Source organism: Bos grunniens, chromosome 13, assembly GCF_055505025.1.
Source record: "Bos grunniens cultivar Pamir isolate PY7600 chromosome 13, Bosgru_T2T1.0, whole genome shotgun sequence".
Lineage (NCBI taxonomy): Eukaryota > Metazoa > Chordata > Mammalia > Artiodactyla > Bovidae > Bos > Bos grunniens.
This window is the reverse complement of record NC_141177.1, coordinates 44,829,249-44,856,023: the sequence shown is the minus strand read 5'-3', so window position 1 is coordinate 44,856,023 and position 26,775 is coordinate 44,829,249. Positions and strand designations below refer to the sequence as shown.

At 43.5% G+C, this 26,775-nt stretch overlaps 1 protein-coding gene across 3 annotated transcripts in view; it reads left to right on the top strand.

Annotated features, from left to right (window-relative positions):
* DTD1 (D-aminoacyl-tRNA deacylase 1) overlaps nt 1-26,775 on the top strand; it is a 130,865-nt gene that overhangs the window by 73,919 nt on the left and 30,171 nt on the right. The window contains exon 6 of one of the 3 annotated variants that reach the window (XM_086333780.1): nt 22,034-25,477. The exons of 1 other annotated variant lie outside the window; for it this stretch is intronic. The gene's annotated coding sequence lies outside the window, so the exon portion shown is untranslated. Of the gene's footprint in view, nt 1-4,945; nt 5,500-22,033; nt 25,478-26,775 lie in introns of those variants that run through there. One more of the 3 variants, XM_086333779.1, reaches the window with a different exon arrangement.

Here is a 26,775-nt window from a genome sequence, read left to right as displayed (position 1 = left end):
TGCTCTTTCCACCTTCTCCTCCTGGAATTTGGTTTTGTGTATGTTATCCCTTGTGCAGTTTCCCCAAGGTTCTTGGACAGTGTGTTTCTTTCCCCCCACTCCTTTCTCTCTCTCTTGGAAGTTCAGTTTGGAAGTCTGTGTTGACCTTCTGCAAGCCCACTGACTTCTCCTGGGGCTGATGAGCCCACAGGAAGCTCTCTTCCTTTTCTTTTGATCCTTTCTGGAGCTTCTGTCTCTCTGCATACATTACCTGTCTTTTCTCGAGCGTTGTCTACTCTTCCCAGTAGAGCCCTTAACATATTAATCGTAGTTACTTTTCCTTATCTGACAATTCCAGCATCTTGTTTTAAATATCTAAGCCTCATTCTGATGATTGCTTTGGTTTCCTGAACTTCTGGAATCTATAAATGCATGTCTTTCAATTCATCTGGGAAATTTTAAGGAGTGTTTCTTCCAGCATTATTTTCTGCCCTGTTTTCTCTCCTCTTGCTGGAAGGAGGTTATTGGTCCCAAACCACAAGTGTTGTTCTGGCCTTTGTTTTACAGGATGCAGATATTACACAGGAGCAGGCATATTATGTCACTTTACTGGCAAGGGGGTTGGATTTACTTCCTTGCACCTCAGTTGCCTTATTTATTAGAAACAAATCAGCAAGACTCTGACTGTAATAACGATTCTGCTTATTGCTCAAGTGCAGAGCTAAGCTTGCTGATAACCTGGAGTGTGCTAATATAGTAGACACTACTTGCCTGTGGATATTTAAATGCAAATTAATTAAAATTAAATATGTTTAATTTCCTTAGTCACAGTAGCCACATTTCAAGTGCTTAGTGGCTACGTGCAGCTGGTGGCTGCTACGCTGCGCAGAGCTGATAGACCACAGTCTGTCACTGCACAAAGTTCTTTTGGGTGGCATTAGCTTAGAGGGGGAGAAGGCAATGGCACCCCACTCCAGTACTCTTGCCTGGAAAATCCCATGGACGGAAGAGCCTGGTGCGCCGCAGTCCATGGGATCGCTAAGAGTCGGACACGACTGAGTGACTTCACTTTCACTTTTATGCATTGGAGAAGGAGATGGCAACCCACTCCAGTGTTCTTGCCTGGAGAATCCCAGAGATGGGGAGCCTGGTGGGCTGCCGTCTATGGGGTCGCACAGAGCTGGACATGGCTGAAGCGACTTAGCAGCAGCAGCTTGGAGGGATCAAACTAAGATTTTTGAGACCGTCATCTGAGCCACTGTGGGTGTGGTTAAATATGAACAAGTATGCATTAGAAATACGTGGGGTAGAATTTAAGGCAAAAAATAAAAACTAACTGCTGTCAGAGTTTGTTCCTTCCATGATCAAATGACATTAGTTTTATTTTTTCCCCTGCTTGGCTTATTAGTTGACACCAAGCTTTCCTTTCTCAGTTAGAAATGACACCATTGTCCCTATGTTCTCAGTGCCAAGCCAGGACCCACAGAACTCATGCATAGGAAGAATGTCTGCTCTGAGAGCGTGCCACAGGCCTTACTGGGGTCCCTAACATGCTAGACAGGCTGCATGAATCCTTCATTGATAACACTGACCTCCCAGTAGCTTATGTTTTTCATGGAACAGTCTGCTTTTTCTGTGTCAATGAGCTCATGTTAGTTTCCAGCCATGACCAGAACTAAATAAAAATAAATGAAACTAGGTTCTTTTGACAGTGGTTTGGAGAGCAGGTCTGTGGTGTGTATGTTCTGACTCTGGCAGTCACATCTTCTGGTTGCTCAAAAGGCTTAAAACCAGAAACAGATCAGCTGGAAGTCAGCATCTTTGAGAGACTCAGGGTTTATACAGGCTGTTGAAGGAGCCCTTGCTCCTGACCCTGGACTCTCTCCCACCCAACCAGCGTTTGAAGGCAGTGAAGAAGAACCACCCCAGCAGCTTCTTTCATAAGGTCTTGAAATAGTGGTGCCAAGTTATTAGACACTTCTTAATGCTTTTATGTTTTCTCTAAGCAGAAAATTCTATGGCTTTCTAAGTTTACAAAGTTGGAGACATACTGTAGGTATAATGTGACCTGTGTTTACCATCAAGCAGAATATCATGAGCACTTTCTGGATCGTTTATTCTTGTGTAGTAAACCATATCACTTTCATCTGCACATTGGATGCTTGAAGCATAAATTTATTATCACAGTTCATTAAAATGTAGAATATTTAATGGTAGGAAATGTAAAAGAATAATGTATTCAAACAGGATCCCAAAGCTCATTTTAGGTTCAAAAACAAAGGTTTTAATCTATGCCAAGAAGGTGGAGTTCCCCAAAGATGGGACATGGAAACTAGTTTCAGTATTTTAGTTACTGGTATTGCAGGTGAGAAAGGTGTTGAAAGGCCCTGGCTCTTAGGTTTGGGTTAATATCTTGATTGAAATATAGGAGCAAGTGGGTTACTTTTCTGGACTGTAAAATGGAAGTATTATGGTCTCTGGGAATTAAGTTACGTATTACCTTTGTGTTTTTTCAGATATCGGTTACAATGTAGTGCAGAACTGTGGCAGGTGGGTTTCAGAGCACGAGGGTAGACCTGGAGGAAATTTTTATTCCTCTTGTGTGTCCAGATAGACCTAAAGAACTTGGACAAGCTGCAGTTCAAACAAGCCTTCCTCATGTGGGCCTGTGAACTTCAGTGTCAAGCTGGGCTCTGGAATGGAAGGCTGATAATTCCATTGAGACATCTACTCATAATATGACTCTTTCCTAAGAGTGTGACCTGTGTTGAGTACATCTGCTGGAAGCATGTTTACAGATGTGGCATCTCCATGTGTAAACTACTGTGCTTTTGCTTTTACTGAAGTTCATCCAATTAATTTAGATCTGAGGGGATAGAAACTGCTCTGTTAAGTCTGGGATTTAGTTAAACTTGGATGACAAATCAAGAAGCAACAGTTAGAACCGGACATGGAACAACAGACTGGTTCCAAATCGGGAAAGGAGTACATCAAGGCTGTATATTGTCACCCTGCTTATTTAACTTATATGCAGAATACATGATGAGAAATGCCAGGCTGGATGAAGCACAAGCTGGAATCAAGATCGCTGGGAGAAATATCAATAACCTCAGATACACAGATGACACCACCCTTATGGCAGAAAGTGAAGAACTAAAGAGCCTCTTGATGAAAGTGAAAGAGGAGAGTGGAAAAGTTGGCTTAAAACTCAACATTCAGATATCTAAGATCATGGCATCCAGTCCCATCAGTTCATGGCAAATAGATGGGAAAACAATGGAAACAGTGTCAGACTTTATTTTTTTGGGGCTCCAGAATCACTGCAGATGGTGACTGCAGCCATGAAATTAAAAGACACTTGCTCCTTGGAAGAAAAGCTATGACCAACCTAAGCAGCATATTAAAAAGCAGAGACATTACTTTGTCAACAAAGGTCCATCTAGTCAAAGCTATAGTTTTTCCAGTAGTCATGTATGGTTATGAGAGTTGGACTATAAAGAAAATTTTATATAGTCTTCAGTGCTTTATAAAGAGCACCAAAGAATTGATGCTTTTGAACTGTGGTGTTGGAGAAGACTCTTGAGAGTCCCTTGGACTGCAAGGGGATCCAACCAGTCAATCCTAAAGGAAATCAGTCCTGAATATTCATTGGAAGGATTGATGCTGAAGCTGAAACTCCAATACTTTGGCCACCTGATGCAAAGAACTGACTCATAGGAAAAGACCCTGATGCTGGGAAAGATTGAAGGCAGGAGAAGAGGGGACAACAGAGGATGAAATGGCTGGATGGCATCATCAACTCAATGGACGTGAGTTTGAGAAAGCTCCAGAAGTTGGTGATGGACAGGGAGGCCTGGCGTGCTGCAATCCATGGGGTCACAAAGAGTCAGGCACAACTGAGCGACTGAACTGAACTAAACTGGATGACAAATGGTTGCCATGTCAATCTTGGCATGACCATCTGGCTTTTGTTGTAGGCTCAGAATTGCAAAAGGAAATTCTAAGAATTGCCAAGGAAGACACTTGGGCATTCTATAGTAAAGAACCTACCCTCCTTTGAGCAATATAAAAAATATCCCAAGAACAAGCATTTAGTTTGTACCCTGTTCATATGCTTTCTTTAGGCTCCCAATCCCTCTGCCTCCCTCATTGTTAAAAGTATTTGGAAATGAGCCTTGTATTTTTTTCAAGAGATTTGTCCATTTTATCCATGTCTAATTTGTGGGCATAAAGTTGCAATATATCCTTTTCATTCTTTTAATGTCTGTAAAATGTTCTGCTGTTGCCTCTTTGATTCCTGATACTCGTAACTTGTTTCTTCTCTTTTTTTCTTGATAAGTCTAGCAAGAAGTATATTAGTTTTAGTCATCTTTTTAAAAAATTTTCTCTTTTGTTTTTCTGTTTGAAATTTCATTACTTCCTGCTCTTGTTATTCCCCTTCTCCTGCTTGTTTTGGGTTTACTTTGCTTTTATTCTTTTAATTCCTTAAGATGGAAACTCCAATTATTGACTTGAAAGCTTTCTTGTTTTCTAATGTAATAAGCATTTGATACTATGAATTTTCCTCTAATCACTGCTATAGATGAATATCACAAATTTTGATTGTTGTATTTTCACTCACTTTAAAATGTTTTCTGATTTGCCATGTGACTTCTCTTGGATACAAAGACCATTCAGAAGTATGTTGTTTAATTCCCAGATACTTGGTTGGTGTCTTTTTGAGCTCTAAGGATGAAGTTCTGCTAAATTGGCATCTCTTTGGTGAGAGGTATTAGCACTGATACATGACAGCACGGCACATTTCTCCCAGTAAGGTGAAAAAAAACACTGTCATTCTCTTGTTGTTGTATGAACTTGAAAGGATATCTCTAGCTGTTTTGTTATGCTTGGTCATGTATTTTAATATGATTTGAAAGCAAATTTTGGGACCTTTCTGAGTAATATGTCTTATCTTTGTTCTTTTTAGTGCATTATCATTGGGCAGAACTGGATCCTGAAAAATTCATGAAAGATGCTAGGCACCTGTACTACTTTAAAGACTTGGACCTGAATCCTGAAAAGGAAGATGGAAATAAGAAACTGGGAACATACAAAAACACACAAAAGACCACCAAAGGAGCGTTACCATTTTTTGTTGCTGCTGTGGCTTAATAGAGGAGATGGGTGCTGCCAGGATGGGGAAGGTGCCCCATGCACAGGGCAGCAAGGAACACACTCAAGGGTCCCCTCAGGAAGGCCACGTTGGTTCCTCTGATTCTCGGCTTGCTCTTGGAACAGGCTGGCCCGACAGCACTTGTCATCAAGTCCTCCTTTCACCCTGTGGTGTGTTTCTGAGTGTCCATGATGGGTCCCAAATGCGGTCACACTGTCCATGTTTTTCCAAACACTGGCTAGGCCAGGGCTCATGTTAGGGTATAAAGAGAACATTCGTCCATGATAATACATTATGTGAGACCTTTGCATCTTATAAATTTTCTCTTTTTTTCTAAAAAGAAATAAACTCCAAAGCTCAACAAACCACTTTATTCTTAGCCAAATTCTGCTATGTTTCTTCTTAAGGATTGTGTTTATAGAAATATGACGTGTCTGACCCTTCTGCATATACATACACATCTTTCCAGATAACCCTTTTGCAGGGGGCCTTCCCTCAGAGTCCACACAGGCTCCTGCTTCTATGGTGAGAGCCTGTCTGTGGTGATTTATAGTTGGTGCCATTTTCCTTGGACAGTAAGTAGCAGGAAAGGGGAATGTGCCTGTGAAGGAAATCCTCTTCAGAAAGGCCAAGTGACTAACACCACGTGCATGCTGCTCTGTGTCTGGTTTATCCACCTCTGGGATGTAGCAGGGGGAAGCCCCACCATGCCAGACCACACAGATGACCTCCCAGGAGCCGCATGGCTGTCTGGGTGTCCAAGTCCCCATAGCAACATGAAGGAAGAACCATGTCTGGTAAAGGGTTTCTCAGTTAAGTTTGATCTAGTGGTACAACAGTGATAATTTTTAGACGTTATATGATGTCAATAATAATAATATATTACCATACATAATATACATAGCATATCTGTAATATACTAATGCCTATATAGTTATCCTCTCTTGAAATACTTCTTGCCTAAGTATAGAAGAGACATCCTTATTTGGCATTTTGGTGATGTTGAAACTTTTCTAAAAGCTCATGGCACCTGGTATTCCCAGGCAATCTCCCATCCAAGTCCTAACCAAGCCCGACTGTGCTTAGCTTCTGAGATCAGATGAGATGAGTCGCATTTAGGATGATAAGGCCATAGATGGGTAATGCTGACACTCTGTGACTTTATAATAATTTCTCAGCCCCTGTACTCTGATCCAGTTGTCTGCTTCAAATAAGAACATAGCTGGAAAATAGGGGGAAAAAAGCTCAGATCACATCACCTCTGTACATTCAAGTACTTGGAACACAGAGTTGGAAAGGGGCTTGCTGAATTGCTTTATTCTGACCCAGTGCAGATTGTTCAGTATCCAGATGGTCCATTTGAATCTGCAGTGGTGTAAACCTCTTGGTTTGAAATCCTGGTGACCCAGATGCAGTTTGTGGTCATTCCTCCAGCCCACAGGCATTGAGGTCCAGGAAGCTGTCCTGTTTCCCTTGTCTAAGTCAGCTTTTACAGAGTGAATCTCCAGTTTTGTAGACTCTGTTGTAGGGCAATGGACTTGTTGAACAGATCTGTCAGGGGTTTCCTGCCATAGCATTTGATCACCAGCAGCTCATGCTGAGTGAAGAGCTGCAGCCTGTCTGTACAGACAGAAGAGCCTGTGTGCCTGGCATATGGACAGTGATGAAACATGAGGCTCATCGCTCACAACCCAGTTCCCGGATCCCACCTCAGAGGAACTCAGACAGACCTGAGTGTGAACAGTAGCATGTGGTCAACTTGATGAAGGATCTGAAAACCATAAAGGGAGATGAGCTGAAGGGGCAAAAACCAAGACTCTGAATATCTGAAGGACGTGAAAGAGACACTGGGTCAGAAACAAAAGTGGAGCAATGGGTTTAAGTGTCATTAACACAGATGCTGCCTTGATGGATGCAACCACACCATGTGATGGGGGGTGGCAATGTTGAGAGCGCTAGAGCAGAAGTTCTGAGCCTGCTTGTGTGGGGGAAGAGTTTTGTTTATTTTCATCACAGTCCAGGACCAGAGTACGTGCTCCAGTCCCTTATGTAAGATGATGTGGGACAGTCGGTCCTCTGCGCAGTGGTCATCCTCAGAGATGGAGAGCCAACCGTGTTTTTAAACATCTCCCCTCCCTCACAGTGTGCAGGGAATATGGTAGATGTCAGAAAATGTTTGCTGCTTTTGTAGCATTGGGTGGAAGAGTGCTTTTCCATCATCTTGGAAGGTCGCTTTCAACTCCAGGCAGCAGCAGAGGTGCGTGTATATACTTAATGGCCAGCTGGAGGGTCAGGTCTGACCGCAAGGCGAGGTTAGGAAGGAAACATGACAGCTCAGGAAGAAACCCCACGACATCCTCAACTGCCTCAGAGAGGCTGTTCATCCCTGCCTTCCTCAGGCTCCTATTCTCCTGCTGAAGGTCATTTCCAACTCTTACTGTGAGACAAGTGGCTAAAATTAGATTCTGGGGGCAGCTCTGCTTACAGAGTGTAAATCCCAGTCTTCATGTCCCTCCCAACCTGTCCGACTCCTCCTCGCTGCTTATTTATCAAACTCGCTGTTTATTGTCCACTAAAGCATGGTTTGACTGAGGATGGGAGAGAATCGTACCATGTACGGCTTTCCTGAGAGGTCTTGGCAGACTGTGGGCCTGGGACTTTAAACAGAGCACTGCCTGGTGCCACCGGGTAGCAGGGGCCTTTTAATCTTGCCTTCCGTGGTTTACTTTATAGGAGACAGACTTCTTCTGGCAACACAAAACACAGACCAAATACAGACACTTCCTGAGTGGAGGTGGGCGCCGAGCACCAGAGAGAGCAGAGAAGCCACGCCAAGGTCACGCAGCAGCTCACTTCAAGTCTGTTGAGATCAGGCCATCCCTGCCCAGGGGCCTTGGTCTCTCCCGTGGGCAGAGCTGCATGTGATCTCAAGGGCACAGCAGGCGCCCCATGCGTTGGAAGCTACTTTCCTGGAGTGGCCGCATCTCTTCTGTGGCTCACACCAGCCTGCAGGCAACTAAAGCCTCACGTGTGTCCCGTGTGACCAGAGTCTGGCCAGTGGAAGGTACCCAGTGAAGAACTTAATCGTGTTCCTGTTGGGCTCAGGCCTCTTGGGCTTCTGTGTCATCCTGGCTCTTCCTCCAGCTCTGTGTTATCCTCAGATGAGTTTTTCTGTCTTTATCCAGGTCCTGGCTAAACATGCTGCACAGCGCAGCATGCAGAGTTGGCACCTGGTTAGGGATCTTCTTAACAGGTCAATAGATGCATCCGTCATGTTCTTACTCACCCTGCTTTCCTTCTCCCCGTGTCACCACTCTTGCCAAAGTCAAGCAACCCTGTTTTCAGAGTAATTTGGTGATTAATCCCTTGATTCTGTCAAACAGTATTAGTACAGCATCACTGTGTTACAGCATGACCGATTCAATGGACATGAACTTGGGCAAACTCCAGGAGATGGTGATGGACAGGGAGTCCTGGCATGGTGCCATCCATGGAGTCCCAGAGCAACTGAACAAGAACAACTGTGCCACTTGTGAACCCATGCTGACTTCTGACCAGCGCTGTGCTGTTCCACAGGCCCCCAACATAACTTCTTCATCATCATTGGTTCTAGAATGTTTTCAGATGATGCAGTGTTTATCTTCATTTATTTCACTCTTAACCCCCTCAAGTTTCATCTGTATTGTTGCTAATGACGGGATCTTCTCCTTTCTCTTGGCTGAATAATATTTCATTGTGTGTACTGACCGCATTTTCTTCATCCATTCGTCCATTGACAGGCACTTACATTGTTCCCATATCTTGGCTGTTGTGAATAAGGCTGCAGTGGATATGGGAGTGTGAGTTTATCTTCCAGATACTGGTTTTGTTTCCTTCAGATATATGACCAGGAGTGGAATTGCTGGATCATGTGGTACTTCTATTTTTTAATTTTTTGAGGCACCCCCGAGCTGTTTTCCACAGTGGCTGTACTAATTTACATTCCCATCAATGATGTACTAGGGTTCCCATTTCTTCGTACCTTCACAAACATTGGAAATCTCTTTCCTTTTTAAGAACAGCCATCCTAACAGATGTGAAATGAAATCTCGTAGTTCTGATTTCCTTGAAGATTAGTGGTGTTGGGCACTTTTTCATGTACCTGTTGACCTTCTGTATATCTTCCTTGGAAAAAATTTGTCTATTCAGTTTCTTTGCCTATTTGTAAATCAAGTTCCTTATTTATTGCTTGCTATTGAGTTGTACAGGTTCCTTACATATTTGGAATATTAATCCCTTACCAGGTCTATGGTTTGCAAATATTTCCTTTTATTACATGGCTTTCCTTTACATTCTGCAGATTATTTCCTTTGCTCTGCAGAAGCTTTCTAGTTTTTTAGTTCCTCTTGTTTGTGTTTTTGTTGCCTGTACTTTTGCTGTCATATCCAAGAAATCACTGCAAAGAACAATGCCATGGAGTTTCTTACCTATATTTTCTTCTAGGAATATTATATCGGCTATTATATTTAAGTCTTTAACCCATCTTGAGCTAATTTTTGTGAGTGGTGTAGAATAGGGTCCGATGTCTTTTTCTGCATGTGTTTATCCAGTTTTCCCCACACCGTTTGTTGAAGAGGCTGTCCTTCCCCCATTGCATATTCTTGGCTCCCATGTCAAATATTAGTGGAACATATTTTATAAGCACAGACATAAATCAGGTTTATTTCTGGGCTCTCAATTCTCTTCCATTGGTCTCTGTGTCTGTTTTTATGCCAGTATCATACCATTCTGATTACTTTATAATATAGGTTGAAATCAGGAAGAATGAAGCTCCAGCTTTGTTCTTTCTGAAGATTGCTGTGACTGTTTGGGGTCTTTTGTGGTTCCATATCAATTTTAGGATTGTTTTCCCTATTTCTGTGAAAAATGCCAGTGGAATTTTGCATTTAATATATGGATGGTTTTGGGTAGTATGGACATTTTAAGAATATGAATTCTTTCAGTCCATGAACAAGGGCTTTTCATCCAGTTATTTGTGTCTTCCTTAATTTCTTCCATTGTGTCTTAAAGTTTTCAATGTATGGGTTTTTTACCTACTTTTTAAAAATTTATTCCTAAGTATTTACTGCTTTGATGTCATTGTATATGGGGTTGTTTTCTTAATTTTTCTTTCTGATAGTTTTAAGTGTATAGAAAGGCAACTGATTTTTGTATATAGACTTTTTATTCTAAAACTTTACTGGATTTGTTTATTAGTTCTAACAGTTTTTTTTGGTATAGTAGTTAGGATTTTCTGTATATAAGATCACATCATCTACTGAGGTGTTTTCCTCTGAAGTCTTGAAACCTTCAAAGTCATCCATAAGTGTTGGAATTAACTTCTTCCAAACTTCTGTTAATGTTGGTATTTTGACCTCTTCCCCTGAGTCATGAATTCCTCAATGGATCTTGAGTGGTGAATCCTTTCTAGAAGGTTTTCAGTTGACTTTGTCCAGATCTATCAGAGACTCACTCTATGTGGCAGCTATGGCCCATGGAATGTATTTGTTAAAAAAACTAATACTTGAAAGTAGAAATGACACCTTGCTCCGTGGGCTACAGAATGGATACGGTCGGTGTTCACAAGCATGACCACAACATGCGTCATGTCCGTCTCTATCAGAGCTCTTGGTAACCAGGTACATTGTGAATGAACAGTAATATTTTGAAAGGAATCTTTTTTTTCTGAGCAGTAGCTCTCAATAGTGAGCTTAAAACATTCAGTGAATTTCTCCTCTCTAGATATTAAAGTCCTGGGTGGCATCTTCTAACCCGAGGTTGTTTCATCTCATTGACAACCTACTGTTTAGTGCAGCCACCTTCAGTCATTATCTCGGCTAAGTCTTCTGTGTGACTGGCTGTAGCTTCTTCATCAGCACTTGCTGCTCTGCCTTGTACTTCTCTCATGGAGACGGCTTCATTCCTTAAATCTCATGAACCCATCTCTGCTAGCCTCACACATTTCTTCATTTCTTCTGCAGCTTCGTCACCTCTCGTAGTCTTCCCAGAATGGAAGAGAGGCAAGGCCTGGCTCTAGAGGAGGCTTTGCCTTGAGGCAGTATTCTGGCTGATTGGATCTTCTGACCAGACCACTTTGACTTTTTCTCCATTGGCACCAAGGCTGTTTCTTTTCATTTGTGGGCTCCCTGCTTCCTGGTAGCTCAGCTGGTTAAGAATCTGCCTGCATTGCAGGAGACCTGGGTTCGATCCCTGGGTTGGGAAGATCCCTTGGAGAAGGGAACAGCTACCCACTCCAGTATTCTGGCCTGGAGAATTCCGTGGACTGTATAGTCCGTAGAGTTGCAAAGAGTTGGACACGACTGGGTGACTTTCACTTTTCACTTCACTTTCACTGCTTCCTGGGACCTTTGGCAAATGCCCAGTTGGCCAGTAGCTTTGCCTGTGCCCTGTTCACTGCCTCCGTCTGCTGTCACTGCCAAATTGGTCCCACCTGGACGACCACTTCAACAGGTTGCCTGTTTCTCCAGCTCACCTCCTCCAGTGAGCCTGGGCTTCCTCACAGCGTAGCAGCCTCAGGGTTCCAGGAGGTTGCTGGGCCCCTTAAGGCCTAGACTCAGAAATCACACACCATCACACCCGCCATATTCTAATAGTCAAAGTAAGTCAGAAGGCCAGCCCAGATCCAGGTGGTGTGGAGACATAGACTTCAAGGATGGAGTCTTGATGGGAGGGGCAGCAATGTCCCATTGCAAAGGGACACATGTTCATTGGCGGCCATTATCACAGTGACCTGCCAAATCCCGCGATTTGCCGAGTGAGGGTCAACAAGCACATGCCTCACCAGGAGAAGACTGGGACTCTTTCTCCTGCAGCACTTATGCATGAACAATAAAAATAGACACTAGTTAACTTAAACCTAACGAACATTAGAAGGGCATTAGGAAGCTCACAGACTTGATGGAGGCATTTTTCATTGAGAGCTCAACAGTGATAGGAAGCTTCCCTGGTGGTCTAGTGGTTGAGTCAGCCTGCCAATGCAGGGGTCATGGGTTCAATCCCAGGTCAGGAAGGATCCCACATGCCGCACAGCAAGTAAGCCCTGTGCACCACAGGCACTGAGCCAGTGCTCTAGAGCCTGTGAGCCAGAATTACTGAGCCCCCACGCTGCAGCTGCTGAAGCCCATGTGCCTAGAGCCTGAGTTCTGCAACAAGAGAAGCCCACTGCAATGAGAAGCCCATACCACAACGAAGAGTAGTCCCCTCTTGCCGCAACTAGAGAAAGCCCTGCACACAGCAACAGAGATCCAGTACAACCAAAAAGGAAAAAAAAAGTGATAGAGGGTAGCCCTGAGGATCCCTGAAGGAACCTTTGTAGGGAACGGCCTCTGGGATAACTTCTGATTTGGGGGTAGGGTGGGAGGTGAGTCTTTGTCATTTGACTCACGATTCAGATTCCTTGAGAGTGTGACACAGCATAAGGAATATGGTCAATAACAGTGCAGTAACTTTGTGAGGGCAGGTGGTTACTAAGCTTAACGTGGTGTATGGATGTGTGAAGTCAACGTAGGACATCTGAAACCAACTTTATATTGTATGTCAACTCTATCTCATTAAAAACAATTCCGATTCCTTGGGGAGCTGACTTGGGATGTCTTCCCACTGCTCACGTTGGTAAGGGTGGGCAGGGCACTTTTGCTGATGGGACCTCATGGATTGGGGGTGGTGGGGTGTCCCTGAGGAAAAGTGAGGTGCTGTGTGAACATCAGGGAGGTGCCTACTGACTTCTGATCACCTCCTAAGGAAGTGTATGTGGACCCTTTGGGCCTGACAGTGACTTATGTCAGAACATCACCAATTTATTATTTTATCTCACTGCTTCTGCTTCTCCCCCAACCCACAGTGAAAACAATCATTAAAAAGCCTTTTTCCTCTTCTTCATGCAAAATGCAACTTTAGTTTAACCTGTGTCTCACTGGATCTAACTTTGTAAATGAAAGTGTTCCCAGAGGTCCTCTCACTTGCTCTGTTTGTTCTCAGCATCCTCTCTGAGACATTTAGCCCCTGTCCTGACATCAGTCCTCACCTGCCCGCAGGTGACTCCTCTATTGGGCACTGACTTCCAGCCTTCCTTGCGAATCTTCCACCCAGATCCCCTGGACTCAATCTGCTCTCCCTCCCCAAATACCTGTAGCAGGTACCCCCATCAGATACATGCACTCACCATCACTGTCAATCCCCTAGCTCATGTCTTCCTGTGCTGTAGATTGTGGGAAGCTGAAAGGGCCTTTTCTGAGACTCCCATGCAGCTGGGGAGCCATGCTTGGCTGAATTCCTCCAAGCAGACCCATCCACGTGAGACAAGATGGCACATGGATGCTGCTTCTGGGGCGACATGGGATCTTCCACTATCCACACCTCCAAAATCAGACTGTGTATGGTGACAGCAGTAGGGTTTCTGCTGGAACATTCCTGTGGGGAGGTGGGACATGTCTCCCGGCTGCATCACTCCTGGCCATGTAAGCACCTGAGCTTCCTGCCCCCTTAGATGTTTTGTGAGACAGCTAATAGAATAAACCTTGTCTGCTTAAACTTGTTGCAGTGGATTCTCTTGTCTGCAAATAAGAACCCTGCGTGATATAAACACTCACTAGCTCCCCCAGTAGTTGTTGTGAAAGTCACTCAGTTGTGTCTGACTCTTTGCAACCCCATGAACTATACAGTCCATGGAATTCTCCAGGCCAGAATACTGGAGTGGGTAGCCTTTCCCTTCTCAACCAGGGATCTTCCCAACCCAGGGATCAAACCCAGGTCTCCTGCAATGCAGGCAGATTCTTTACCATCTAAACCACAAGGGAAGCCCAAGAATACTGGAGTGGGTAGCCTATCCCTTCTCCAGTGGACCTTCCTGACCCAGGAATCGAACCAGGGTCACCTGCATTGCAGGCGCATTCTTTACTGACTGAGCTATGAGGGAAGCCCCAGTGCTGTAGTGTAAATGTTGAACAACAGACTCTGTTCCCAACAGCAGCAAAAAAGCCTGATATTCCATACTTCCACCAGCAGTGTACGAGAATTCCAACTGCTTTGTCTTCCTCCTGATTTTGTCAGCACTTTATTGAGGTTGGTAAAAGAAGGGATATAGTTTTCAGACAATCCAATATCATAACATGACTTTGGGTGGGGACAGAATATTAACACACACACACACATTTTTATAAACCTTGACATTGCAGTTTTTAAGCAGTTGTTTCTTGGGTCTTTGGAGTCCAACTCCTTATTTTTTAAAAAATTTTTATTGGAGTGTAGTTGATTTACAATTTTGTATTCATTTCAGGTATGGAGGAAGACGTGGCAACCCACTCCAGTATTCTTGCTTAGAGAATTCCATGGACAGAGGAGCCTGGCAGGCTACAGTCCATGGGGTCGCAAAGAGTTGGTTGGACACGACTGAGCAAATTTTACTTCACTCACTTCACTTCAGGTGTATAGCACAGTGAGTCAGTTAGACATATATCCACTCCTTTTTAGAGTCTTTTCCCATATAGACCACTGCAGAGTATTGAGTAGAGTTCCCTGTGCTATATGATAGGTCCTTACTAATTACCTATTTTGTATATAGTAGTTTACATATGTCAACCCCAGTCTCCCAATCTATCTCTCCCTAGCTCCTCATTTTTTGAACCTGTTTGGTCACAGGTTAAGAATTTAGGGAAATCTTCAAGGTATTGTTTGATTTGAGCTAGAAAAAGCTCTCCAAATTTGGGCATAGCTCCCTGGTTGTTCCTGTCTTTGAAGAGGAAGAGCCGTCTCATCACCCATCCAGGACGTTTTTTTTCATGTCCTCAATCGTCCTATGAATATGGGAGGAGACTGTGAATGGAGGGGCTCAGGTATGGCAGGTCAGGTATGACCAATGTGTATTCAGTTGTCATTTCCATGTTGAATCAGGAAGCACATTCAGAAACGAGAGGCATATGGTCAGCAGCCAATTAACAGCCTTGGTGGAATTCTGATCAGTTCAGGAAATGGTGTTAAATTGAAACCATGGCCAGCTCTGTCTGTTAATGAGCTGTGCTGTTCCCTCCACCCCACTCCAGTGTTCTCCCTGACTCCCTGAGTCAGAGGAGTCACAGCTGCTGAGGCTAGAATCTGACCTCAGTACTGGCTTCAGTTTTTCATCTGCAGGGACTTTTCTTGTTTAACCATCCATGGCCACATTCTCAGCACATGATACCAAATGCCCAGAGAAGTCCTTGGTTTTTGATGTCAGGGTTTTTAATAAAGAGACTCGGGCCCGATGTTGTATTGTTTGCTGGTGTGTGTGCGTGTGTGTGTGTGTGGATGGGTGTGTGTGTGGCGTGGACAGGGGAGATTGAAGGCAGGGTGGGTGGTGAAAGAGGTAGAGAGGTGGTGAATCACTCATTCCAGAGAACCAATTAAATTACCTCCAGGTAGTCCATCATGTCGACCGTTTCCTGTTGCCTTTTCTCCCCTCCTTGGTGCTGACGACCAGATCCTTTGGGATCCGGTGACCGGAGCAGGCACCTGCTGGTCTGCTCAGGTCCAAGCAGCTCATGCTGTGCTTCTTTAGCTGTCGACATAGGAATTGCATTCATTACCTTGTGCCCCACTTTTGAAGCTTCCAGAAATAGGAATTTTACTGTCAAACCTCAGTGGAGGGAGTCCGTTCTCCTAATAGTAAGGACAACACAAAAACAGCACATAATGGGGCCTAAAAAGTGTGTCCTTGTAAAATGTCAGACCCAGTCATCTGGGTTTAACTTACTTTCATCTGGTTCTGCCTAACTTGCCCAACTACAGGCATGACTGCATTCACTCCTGGATTCCGTGGCAGCTGTTTTCTCCTGTGTTTTCTCATTAGTGTCTGTGATTCTAATGTGGCAGATTCAATTCCCCTTGATTCTCCTCCCCATTCAACAGTTGACTCAGTATATCAGTTAGGTTTTGCTGTGTAACAGGCCATCTAAAAACGGTGTGGCTTAGAATAACACATGTTATCTTTAATTGATTTAATTTTTTAGAGCAGTTTTAGGTCCATAGCAAAACTGAGTAGAAAATACAGAGAGTTCCCATATTCTCCTGGCCTTACACATGCACAGCCTCCAATACCATCAATGTACCTCATCAAGGTGGGACATTTGTTAAAATCAGTGAACCTATGTTGAGACATCATTATCACCCAAAAGCTACAGTGTACATAAGGACTGACTCTTGGTGTTGTACATCCAGTGGGTTTTGACAAGTGATGACCTGTAAGAATTCCATGGACAGAGGAGCCTGGTGGGCTACAGTCCATGGAGTCACAGAGTCAGACACGACTGAGCAACTAAACCATCATCATCATCCATTGATATGGGGCTTCTTTCGTAGCTCAGATGGTAAAGAATCTGCCTGCAGTACAGGGGACCCAGGTTCGATCCTTGGGTCAGGGAGACGCCCTGGAGAAGGGAATGGCTACCCATACTAGTATTCTTGCCTAGAGAATTCTGTAGACAGAGGAGCCTGCTGGGCTACAGTCCATGGGATCACAAAGAGTCAAACATGACTGACTGACTAATGCTACACTACTACTTCGATGACTCTCCACTGATACGGTATCATACAGAATAGTCACACTGCCCTGAAACTCCTCTGTGCTCCACCTGTTCATTCCTCCCTACCCCCCAAACCCCTGACATCCACTGATCTTTTTCTCTGTGTCCATAATTTTGCCTTTTCTAGAATGTCATATAGTTGGACTCATACAGTATGTAGCTTTTTCAGATTGGCTTCTTAGCAACATGCTTTGAAGTTTCCCTGTATCTTTTCATGGCTTGATAGTTCATTTCTTTTTAGTGCTTAATAGTATTCCATTGGGAGAAGGCAGTGGCAACCCGCTCCAGTACTCTTGCCTGGCAAATCCCATGGACAGGGGAGCCTGGTAGGCTGCAGTCCATGGGGTCGCTAGGAGTTGGATACAACTGAGCCACTTCACTTTCACTTTTCACTTCCATGCATTGGAGAAGGGAATGGCAACCCACTCCAGTGTTCTTGCTTGGAGAATCCCAGGGACAGGGGAGCCTCGTGGGCTGCCGTCTATGGGGTCGCACAGAGTCGGACACGACTGAAGCGACTTAGCAGCAGCAGTATTCCATTGTGTGAATGTACCATAGTTCATTTTTAACCCACTGAGGTACATCTTGGTTGCTACAAGTTTTGGCAATCATGCATAACACTGCTATCAATATCCTTGCGTGGGTTTTTGTGTGGATATAGTTTTCAGTTCATTTGAGTAAATACCAAGGAGCACAACAGGTGGATCCTATGGTCAGTGTGTGTTTAGTTTTGTAAGAAACTGCCAAACTGTCTTCCAAAGTGGCTGCTCCGTTTTGCATCCCCCCAGCAGGGGATGAGAGTGCCGGTTGCTCCACGTCCTCTCCAGCAGTAGGTGTTGTCAGTGTGTGGATTTTGGCTGTTCTGATCGCTTGTATGCTGGTAACACACATTTTTCCTTTCTCAAGGTTCTGTGGATCGTTTAGGTGGCTCTTCTCACATGGGCTTCTTGGCCGGGCTGGGTGATCTAGGCATCTCACTTTTATTTCTGGGGCCTTGGTCCATGTGGCCTCTCACCCTCAGCAGTCTTCTTCAGATGGTGGTGGAATATCTCCAATAATCAGAGGGCATGGCTAATGGTGCAGCACTTTTTAAGCTCCTGCTTGTCTTAAGTTTGCTGCATCCCACTGTCTAAAGCAAGTCACTTGGACAGACCCAGACCAAAGGGATGGAGAGATGGACTTCACTTCTTGATGGAAGGAGCTGAAAAATATCGTGACCTCCCTCCGCCCCCATTTCTTCCATCTGTGGCAACCAGTGACTGGGACATCTAACTCAGCAACGGGATAACCTCTGATATTACATTCCAAATCTCTAGATCTCCAGTTTAGGAGTCACCCGGAAAAGCAATTTCTTGTTAGTGCAGGGAAATCTTAGAGGAAGGAGATTAGATAATCGCATTCTTCTTTTCTAATTACCCAGTTGGTTTTATTCCAAAGGGGCATCACCATCTCCTTGGATCCATTAGGAACTCCCAGCCTCTGGTCTTAATGCTTCATAAAAGAAGAGCAATACATTTATTCTTATCTTCACCTTCTTAACTGCTGAGGAAGATGTTGTTGAAGTTTAAGGGGTGATCATTAATCATGTGTCTTCCTCTTCCATCTTTGGGATCAGTTGAGAAATAGATGTAAGCCATGGGGATTGGAGGTCAGAGTAGCACCTCTGTTGCTGGTAGCCCTGGACCAGAGAACATGGTTTATGCTACAGTCAGCCAAGGCTCCCTGCTTCTTCCCCCAGGACTTGGGGTGCCCATGAGCAGTGGTACTTGGGTCTGCAGAGCAGGTCCACTGGCTGGTGCCAGTGGAGAAAGGAGAAAGGAGAATCATTGCCTCTCACGTTTCAGGTCATGGCAGTCAAGACAAGGGGATCGAAGCAGGGCCGGGGAGCCTGGGGAGGAGAGGTCACCCAGGCTCTGTGTGGTTGTGATTCCAGCTTCCCCTTCAATACCAGTCAGCCATAGCTTTCCCCTGGGGAGGAGTAGGGAGGGAGAAAGTGGAAGGTTGGGTGGACACTTTCCTCCAATACTTTCTGTTCTGATTTGTGGGCACTTTTTTCTGTGTGCATATGTATTTAAAACCTCTCATTGAAGTGTAATATACCTCTGCAGAAGAGCACACATCATAAATGTGTGGTTCAATACATTTTCCCAAATTAAAAACACTCAGATCGAGATTTAGAAAATTACTAGCTCTCTAGAAGCTATATGAACTCCTTTTGGCAGGGGGAGGTGGAGGGTCTGGCTTCTTTTGTTCAAAACAATGACTGTGAATTTCACTATGTTGTATATAGATGTAGATTGTTAATTCTCATTGCTGTTTAGTTTCCTGTAATTTATCCATTCTACTGTCGATGGGCATATGGGTGGTTACCACATTTGGCTGATTAAAGTCATTCTAATATGTGTCTTTTAAGAAAAAATGTAGATATTTGTTTGGTATATCCCTGGAAATATTATCTGGGACCCAGCAATTCCACTTGTACAGATATATCCAAAAAAACAAAAACAACCTACCCATTTTAGATACTGAAACCTCTTTCCCAGAGTGGAACTCTTTGGCGTTCTTATTGGCAGCATTATGAGAGTTCCAGCTGCCCTTGTCCTTCCTCCTAATACTTTGGAAAAGGCCAATGTTCCTGTTCTATAGATGAGGGTGAAATACCCAGAGAGGGAGGAAATGAGTTCCCCTATAATTAAAAACAGAAAAAAAGTTGTAAATAATTTAAAAAAATTAAAAGTGTATGAGCCCTTCTTAATTTTTGAATGCATTTCAAAATAAGTTGCAGACTATGAACAGATGGGGTCTTTTCAGGGGCAACACCACCCTGCAAACAGGAGAGCAATTTATGACCTAACTTTAGAAACTGGAGATACTCTCAAAGTCTCACCCATCTGGGTGGAGGAAGGGTTTTTGTGGACAAAAAGTTCCTGCACAGAAACTGTGGTAAAATACCCACTAGTGGCTGTAGCGATGGAGTGGGAGTGTTTAACCCTTCAGCCATGCCAACAACATGCTCCTTCTTTGAAAATAGGGTGCAGAGTGTTAGCAAGTGAAGAAGAGTGACCGGTCATCATGCAGTTTGACTCATCTCCTTTGTAGCAGAGACGAGAGAAGGGAGTCTTTTGGCTTCATTGATTCTGGCTCTTGTCTGACTTCTCAGGGGAAGGACCACATGCTCTAATGAGGGGTTCCAGACACTGGAGATACCTGAAGATCAGGAGAATACATGCTGACAGCTCTCTCCTTTGAGAAGTTTGCCTCCCTCCTGCACTCCTTGGGGGCACTTTATATGCATTGCCTGGCAGCGGGGTTTATTATCTTTTTGCAACCGGTAGAAAAGTGAGGCTGCTGCTGCTGCTAAGTCACTTCAGTCGTGTCCGACTCTGTGCGACCCCATAGACGGCAGCCCACCAGGCTCCCCCATCCCTGGGATTCTCCAGGCAAGAACACTGGAGTGGGTTGCCATTTCCTTCTCCAATGCATGAAAGTGAAAAGTGAAAATGAAGTCCTCAGTCATGTCCGACCCTCAGCAACCCCATGGACTGCAGCCTTCCAGGCTCCTCTGTCCATGGGATTTTCCAGGCAAGAGTACTGGAGTGGGGTGAGAAAAGTGAGGCAGGGAGGCTCAAAAGACTCTCTGGGGGCTATCAGGGAGCCAGATGTTCAGCTGGAAATAGAAACCGAGAGCTCCAGGAAATCCAGACAGCCTGAGTGGGCCCCTTAATCTCTGGACCCTTCTGTGTCTTTTTAGACAATAAGCCTTTCCTTGAAAGAGTTTTCCCCCCCCTAAGGACAGGGCTGCCAGCTCTCCTCCAGGATGTTGTAAAAAGGTGACATTTAACAGTGGAAATTGAAACCCTAATTGACTTCTCCTGCAGCAGAAAAAGAAGTGCCCTGTGTTCTATCTCTTGGCCCCATGTTTGTAATTGTCCCCGTGGGGTTCTACCTTGAGGGGAGCTGAAGAGGCAAAATAGAACAGTTCACTGGAATTGGTGTGGTTACACGCTTGAGATTTGTTTCTCCTGTGCAGTGGAAGCTATGGAGGGGGCCATTCAAGCAGACAGAGGCTCCACGTCACTAGACCCCAAATCGAAGCTGCCCCAGAATCTCTTGCAGTGATAAATAAAGAGGTGAGTTCTCCATTTCCAGAGCTAGGTGAATAAGGGGCTGTGATTATTTGGCTTAGGTGTGTTACTTCTTTGGCTAGTAGAATTTTAACAGAAATGTGAGCAAAGTCTTGGCACAAACTTGTGCAGGAGGTCTTGCCTTCTTGTATTGTGGTCTTCATAGTGAGAAGAACCTGCCCCTGGGAGCCTGCTGATCAAGCAGAACGAGAGACACAGGGCCTGGAGCCTAGGCCAGTGGACCCCCACCAGACTGGCCAATCCCTAACCTCTCTGAAGCCATGTAAGCAAGAAATAATTGCTTATTACTGTGAGCCTCTGAGATGTGATGGTTTGTTATGCAGCACTTTATGTTATAGATGACTGATAACGAGGCTGCCAAATAGAGAATAAGTAGAGATTCTTCATGTGCTATGGACAAAATTTGCGTATGTTCAACTTGGAATTGTCACATAACCAGCACTTAGTAACTGAGAGGAACTGAGTTCAACAGGGTGATTGTATTTCATATGTTTAAAAAGAATGGTGTGAACCGTACTATGTATTCTGAGTGTCTGGCCTGCCTTCTAAATGACTGTAACTTTTATGAATCCTTTTCTAATAGCCTTTTCCCCATCTTTTCACCAGTCAGTTTGTTGACATCTACCTATAATTCAGTACTAGGCTGATTCATGGACACTCATATACTCCTATATTGCTGTATTTGTTTTGTTACATGTCTATCTATCCATCCGTCAATCCTCTTGTCTTTTAATGCATTTCAAAACAAGTTGCAAGCATGAGTACACATCACTCCATGGAGAATTTTGACAGATGAATATACCCATCACCCCTGAGTTTCTTCATGCCACTTCCCAGTTAATCTCACCCTCACACCTCAGAGTAAAGAGTCTTTTGATTTTTTTTCCATTATAGATTAGTTTTGCCAGTTTTAGAACTTCACGTTTGTTGTTGTTCAGTCACTAAGTCCTGTCCGACTCTTTGCAACCCCATGGACTGCAGCACGCCAGGCTTTTCTGTTCTTCACTACCTCCCAGAGTTGTCTCAGACTCATGTCCATTGAGCTGGTGTTTCTATCTAATCATCTCATCCTCTGCACCCCCTTCTCCTAAAGGGAATTTATATTATGCAGTCTTTTGGCATAACATTTTTGATATTCATTCCTGTTGTGTCTGTCATTAAAGGTCCTCACTGGAGGCTGAACAACATGCTGCTGAATAACCAACAAATCACAGAAGAAATCAAAAAAGAAATCAAAATATGCATAGAAATGAATGAAAATGAAAATACAACAACCCAAAACCTGTGGGGCACTGTAAAAGCAGTGCTAAGGGGAAGGTTCAAGAAACAAGAAAAAAATCCAATAAATAACCTAACTCTACACCTAAAGCAACTAGAAAAGGAAGAAATGAAGAACCCTAGGGTTAGTAGAAGGAAAGAAATCTTAAAAATTAGGGCAGAAATAAATGCAAAAGAAACAAAAGAGACCATAGCAAAAATCAACAAAGCTAAAAGCTGGTTCTTCTAAAGGATAATTAAAATTGATAAACCATTAGCCAGACTCATCAAGAAACAAAGGAAGAAAAATCAAATCAATAAAATTAGAAATGAAATTGGAGAGATCACAACTGACAACACAGAAATACAAAGGATCATAAGAGACTACTATCAGCAATTATATGCCAATAAAATGGACAACTTGGAAGAAATGGACAAATTCTTAGAAAAGTACAACTTTCCAAAACTGAACCAGGAAGAAATAGAAAATATTATCAGACCCATCACAAGTACAGAAATTGAAGCCATAATCAGAAATCTTCCAGCACACAAAAGCCCAGGTCCAGACAGCTTCACAGCTGAATTCTACCAAAAATTTAGAGAAGAGCTAACACCCATCCTACTCAAACTCTTCCAGAAAATTGCAGAGGAAAGTAAACTTCCGAACTCATTCTATGAGGCCACCATCACCCTAATACCAAAACCTGACAAAGATGCCACAAAAAAAAGAAAACTACAGGCCAATATCACTGATGAACATAGATGCAAAAATCCTTAACAAAATTCTAGCAATCAGAATCCAGCAACACATTAAAAAGATCATACACCATGACCAAGTGGGCTTTATCTCAGGGATGCAAGGATTCTTCAGTATCTGCAAATCAATCAATGTAATACACTACATTAACAAATTGAAAAATAAAAGCCATATGATCATCTTAATAGATGCAGAGAAAGCCTTTGACAAAATTCAACATTCATTTATGATAAAAACTCTCCAGAAAGCAGGAATAGAAGGAACATACCTCAACATAATAAAAGCTATATATGACAGACCCACAGCAAACATCCTCAGTGGTGAAAAATTGAAAGCATTTCCCCTAAAGTCAGGAACAAGACAAGGGTGCCCACTTTCACAACTACTATTCAACATAGTTTTGGAGTTTTGGCCACAGCGATCAGAGCAGAAAAAGAAATAAAAGGAATCCAAATTGGAAAAGAAGAAGTAAAACTCTGTTTGCAGATGACATGATCCTCTACATAGAAAACCCTAAAGACTCCACCAGAAAATTACTAGAGCTAATCAATGAATATAGTAAAGTTGCAGGATATAAAATCAACACACAGAAATCCCTTGCATTCCTATACACTAATAATGAGAAAATAGAAAGAGAAATTAAGGAAACAATACCATTCACCATTGCAATGAAAAGAATAAAAAACTTAGGAATATATCTACCTAAAGAAACTAAAGACCAATATATAGAAAACTATAAAACACTGGTGAAAGAAATCAAAGAGGACACTAATAGATGGAGAAATATACCATGGATTGGAAGAATCAATATAGTGAAAATGAGTATACTACCCAAAGCAATCTATAGATTCAATGCAATCCCTATCAAGCTACCAATGGTATTTTTCACAGAGCTAGGACAAATAATTTCATAATTTGTATGGAAATACAAAAAACCTCAAATAGCCAAAGCAATCTTGAGAAAGAAGAATGGAATTGGAGGAATCAACCTGCCTGACTTCAGGCTCTACTACAAAGCCACAGTCATCAAGACAGTATGGTACTGGCACAAAGACAGAAATATAGATCAATGGAACAAAATAGAAAGCCCAGAGATAAATCCACACACCTATGGACACCTTATCTTTGACAAAGGAGGCAAGAATATACAATGGAGAAAAGACAATCTCTTTTAACAAGTGGTGCTGGGGAAACTGGTCAACCACTTGTAAAAGAATGAAACTAGAACACTTTCTAACACCATACACAAAAACAAACTCAAAATGAATTAAAGATATAAATGTAAGACCAGAAACTATAAAACTCCTAGAGGAGAATATAGGCAAAACACTCTCCGACATACATCACAGCAGGATCCTCTATGACCCATCTCCCAGAATATTTGAAATAAAAGCAAAAATAAACAAATGGGACCTAATTAAAATTAGAAGCTTCTGCACAACAAAGGAAACTATAAGCAAGGTGAAAAGACAGCCTTCAGAATGGGAGAAAATAATAGCAAATGAAGTAACTGACAAAGAACTAATCTCAAAAATATACAAGCAACTCCTGCAGCTCAATTCCAGAAAAATAAACGACCCAGTCAAAAAATGGGCCAAAGAACTAAACAGACATTTCTCCAAAGAAGACATACAGATGGCTAACAAACACATGAAAAGATGCTCAACATCACTCATTATCAGAGAAATGCAAGTCAAAACCACAATGAGGTACCATTTCACACCAGTCAGAATGGCTGCGATCCAAAAGTCTACAAGCAATAAATGCTGGAGAGGGTGTGGAGAAAAGGGAACCCTCTTACACTGTTGGTGGGAATGCAAACTAGTACAGCCACTATGGAGAACAGTGTGGAGATTCCTTAAAAAACTGGAAATAGAACTGCCATATGACCCAGCAATCCCACTGCTGGGCATACACACTGAGGAAACCAGAATTGAAAGAGACACGTGTACCCCAATGTTCATCACAGCACTGTTTATAACAGCCAGGACATGAAATCAACCTAGATGTCCATCAGCAGATGAATGGATAAGAAAGCTGTGGTATATATACACAATGGAGTATTACTCAGCCATTAAAAGGAATATATTTGAATCAGTTCTAATGAGGTGGATGAAACTGGAGCCTACTATACAGAGTGAAGTAAGCTGGAAAGAAAAACACCAATACAGTATACTAATGCATCTATATGGAATTTAGAAAGATGGTAATGATAACCCCGTATGAAAGACAGCAAAAGAGACACAGATGTATAGAACAGTCTTTTGGACTCTGTGGGAGAGGGAGAGGGTGGGATGATTTGGGGAGAATGGCATTGAAACATGTATAATATCATATATGAAATGAATCGCCAGTCCAGGTTCAATGCAGGATACAGGATGCTTGGGGCTGGTGCACTGGGATGATCTAGAGGGATGATATGGGGAGGGAGGTGGGAGGGGGGTTCAGGATGGGGAACACATATACACCCGTGGCAGATTCATGTTGATGTATGGCAAAACCAATACAATATTGTAAAGTAATTAGCCTCCAATTAAAATAAATAAATTTATATTAAAATAAAAAACCATCTAAACAAACAAACAAAATTCAAGATCTTTACAGGCTCTCTTTACCATCAGCATTCGGGCTTCTGTGATATGTCCACAGTTACAGTGACCACAGTTAAATAACACACTGTACCAAAAACATCCTTCTGAGATAGGCACAGCTCCTGCTTGTCTGGCAGAGATCTTGTTCTTTGGTTTGCACCCCCGGCCCTCTCCAGGCTCAGGGTTGATGAATCTTTCAAAACAGCCAGAGGAACTTATCAGAATTTGTTCCACAGTGGTCTTGATGTACTGAGTTCAGTAAGACCTAGGGGCTGACCCAGCTCTGTTGACTGACTGCATCAGACTTTTCTCCAGGGGGGCCGTCAGGGTTTCCAAACCGTGTGTTAGAGGGAGTGGCTAGGGACATGGCAAGTTGTCCTTCTTACTTTGCTTTGTTCTGCTCTGGCGGGGTGACCAGAGTCCACAGCAGTGAGTGGGAAAGAAGGAAAGAAAATGAGAATAAAATGACACTTCCTCCACCGTAGCTAAATGCCAGTGCTCAGCCTGTTGGGCCATTTTATCCTTAGAGTTAGTTTGAAGTTTTTTGTTTTTCAAACTTTAAACCTTTCATTTTGTATTGGGGTACAGCCAAATAACAATGTTGTGATAGTTTCAGGTAAACAGTGAAGGGACTCAGCCATCCATGTACACGTACCTGTTCTCCCCCAAACCCCGACTCCCATCCAGGCTGGCATGTACCATTGATCAGAGTTCCCTGTGCTATACGATAGGTCCTTGTTGGTTATCCATTGTAAATATAGCAGTGTGTACATGACTTTTGTTTCTAAAAATCAAAGCACTTGATGTGGCTCCAGCTTTGCTCCTGAACAACTTAGTGGAGCTGGAACTATGTTTTCCAGTATTCCCATCCACGCAGACTTCCAGGGTGAGCACAGGGTACTGACCTCCCCTGAGCCTTGAAAGGCAGAAATGATACAACGCGGAGTCTTTCTACCGGGGGAAAAGGTGGGTGCGGCTACTCAGGCGCTATAGACCTGTAGGGAGCATCTGGGGTCCCCTGGCTCGCCTGGTTGGTCACTTCGCGGGCTTCCTCATCTGCCCACTGCTTCCCTGATCTCTGGGCTGGGCTGCCGCTCAGCTACCCTCAGGCCCTGCCCAGACGCAATCAGCAGCTGCAGGGAAACTATGTAGCCAGCTCCTTCCCCCACATGAGGAAGGTCGCATCCCTCTAACAGGTCCCTGGCCTGTGTCATTCTTAACCCCTGCCTCTCGGTGGACTCCTGAGTGAACACCTACCTCAAGGATGAGTGCCATTCACTTAGTTCCTCCTTTTGTTTCT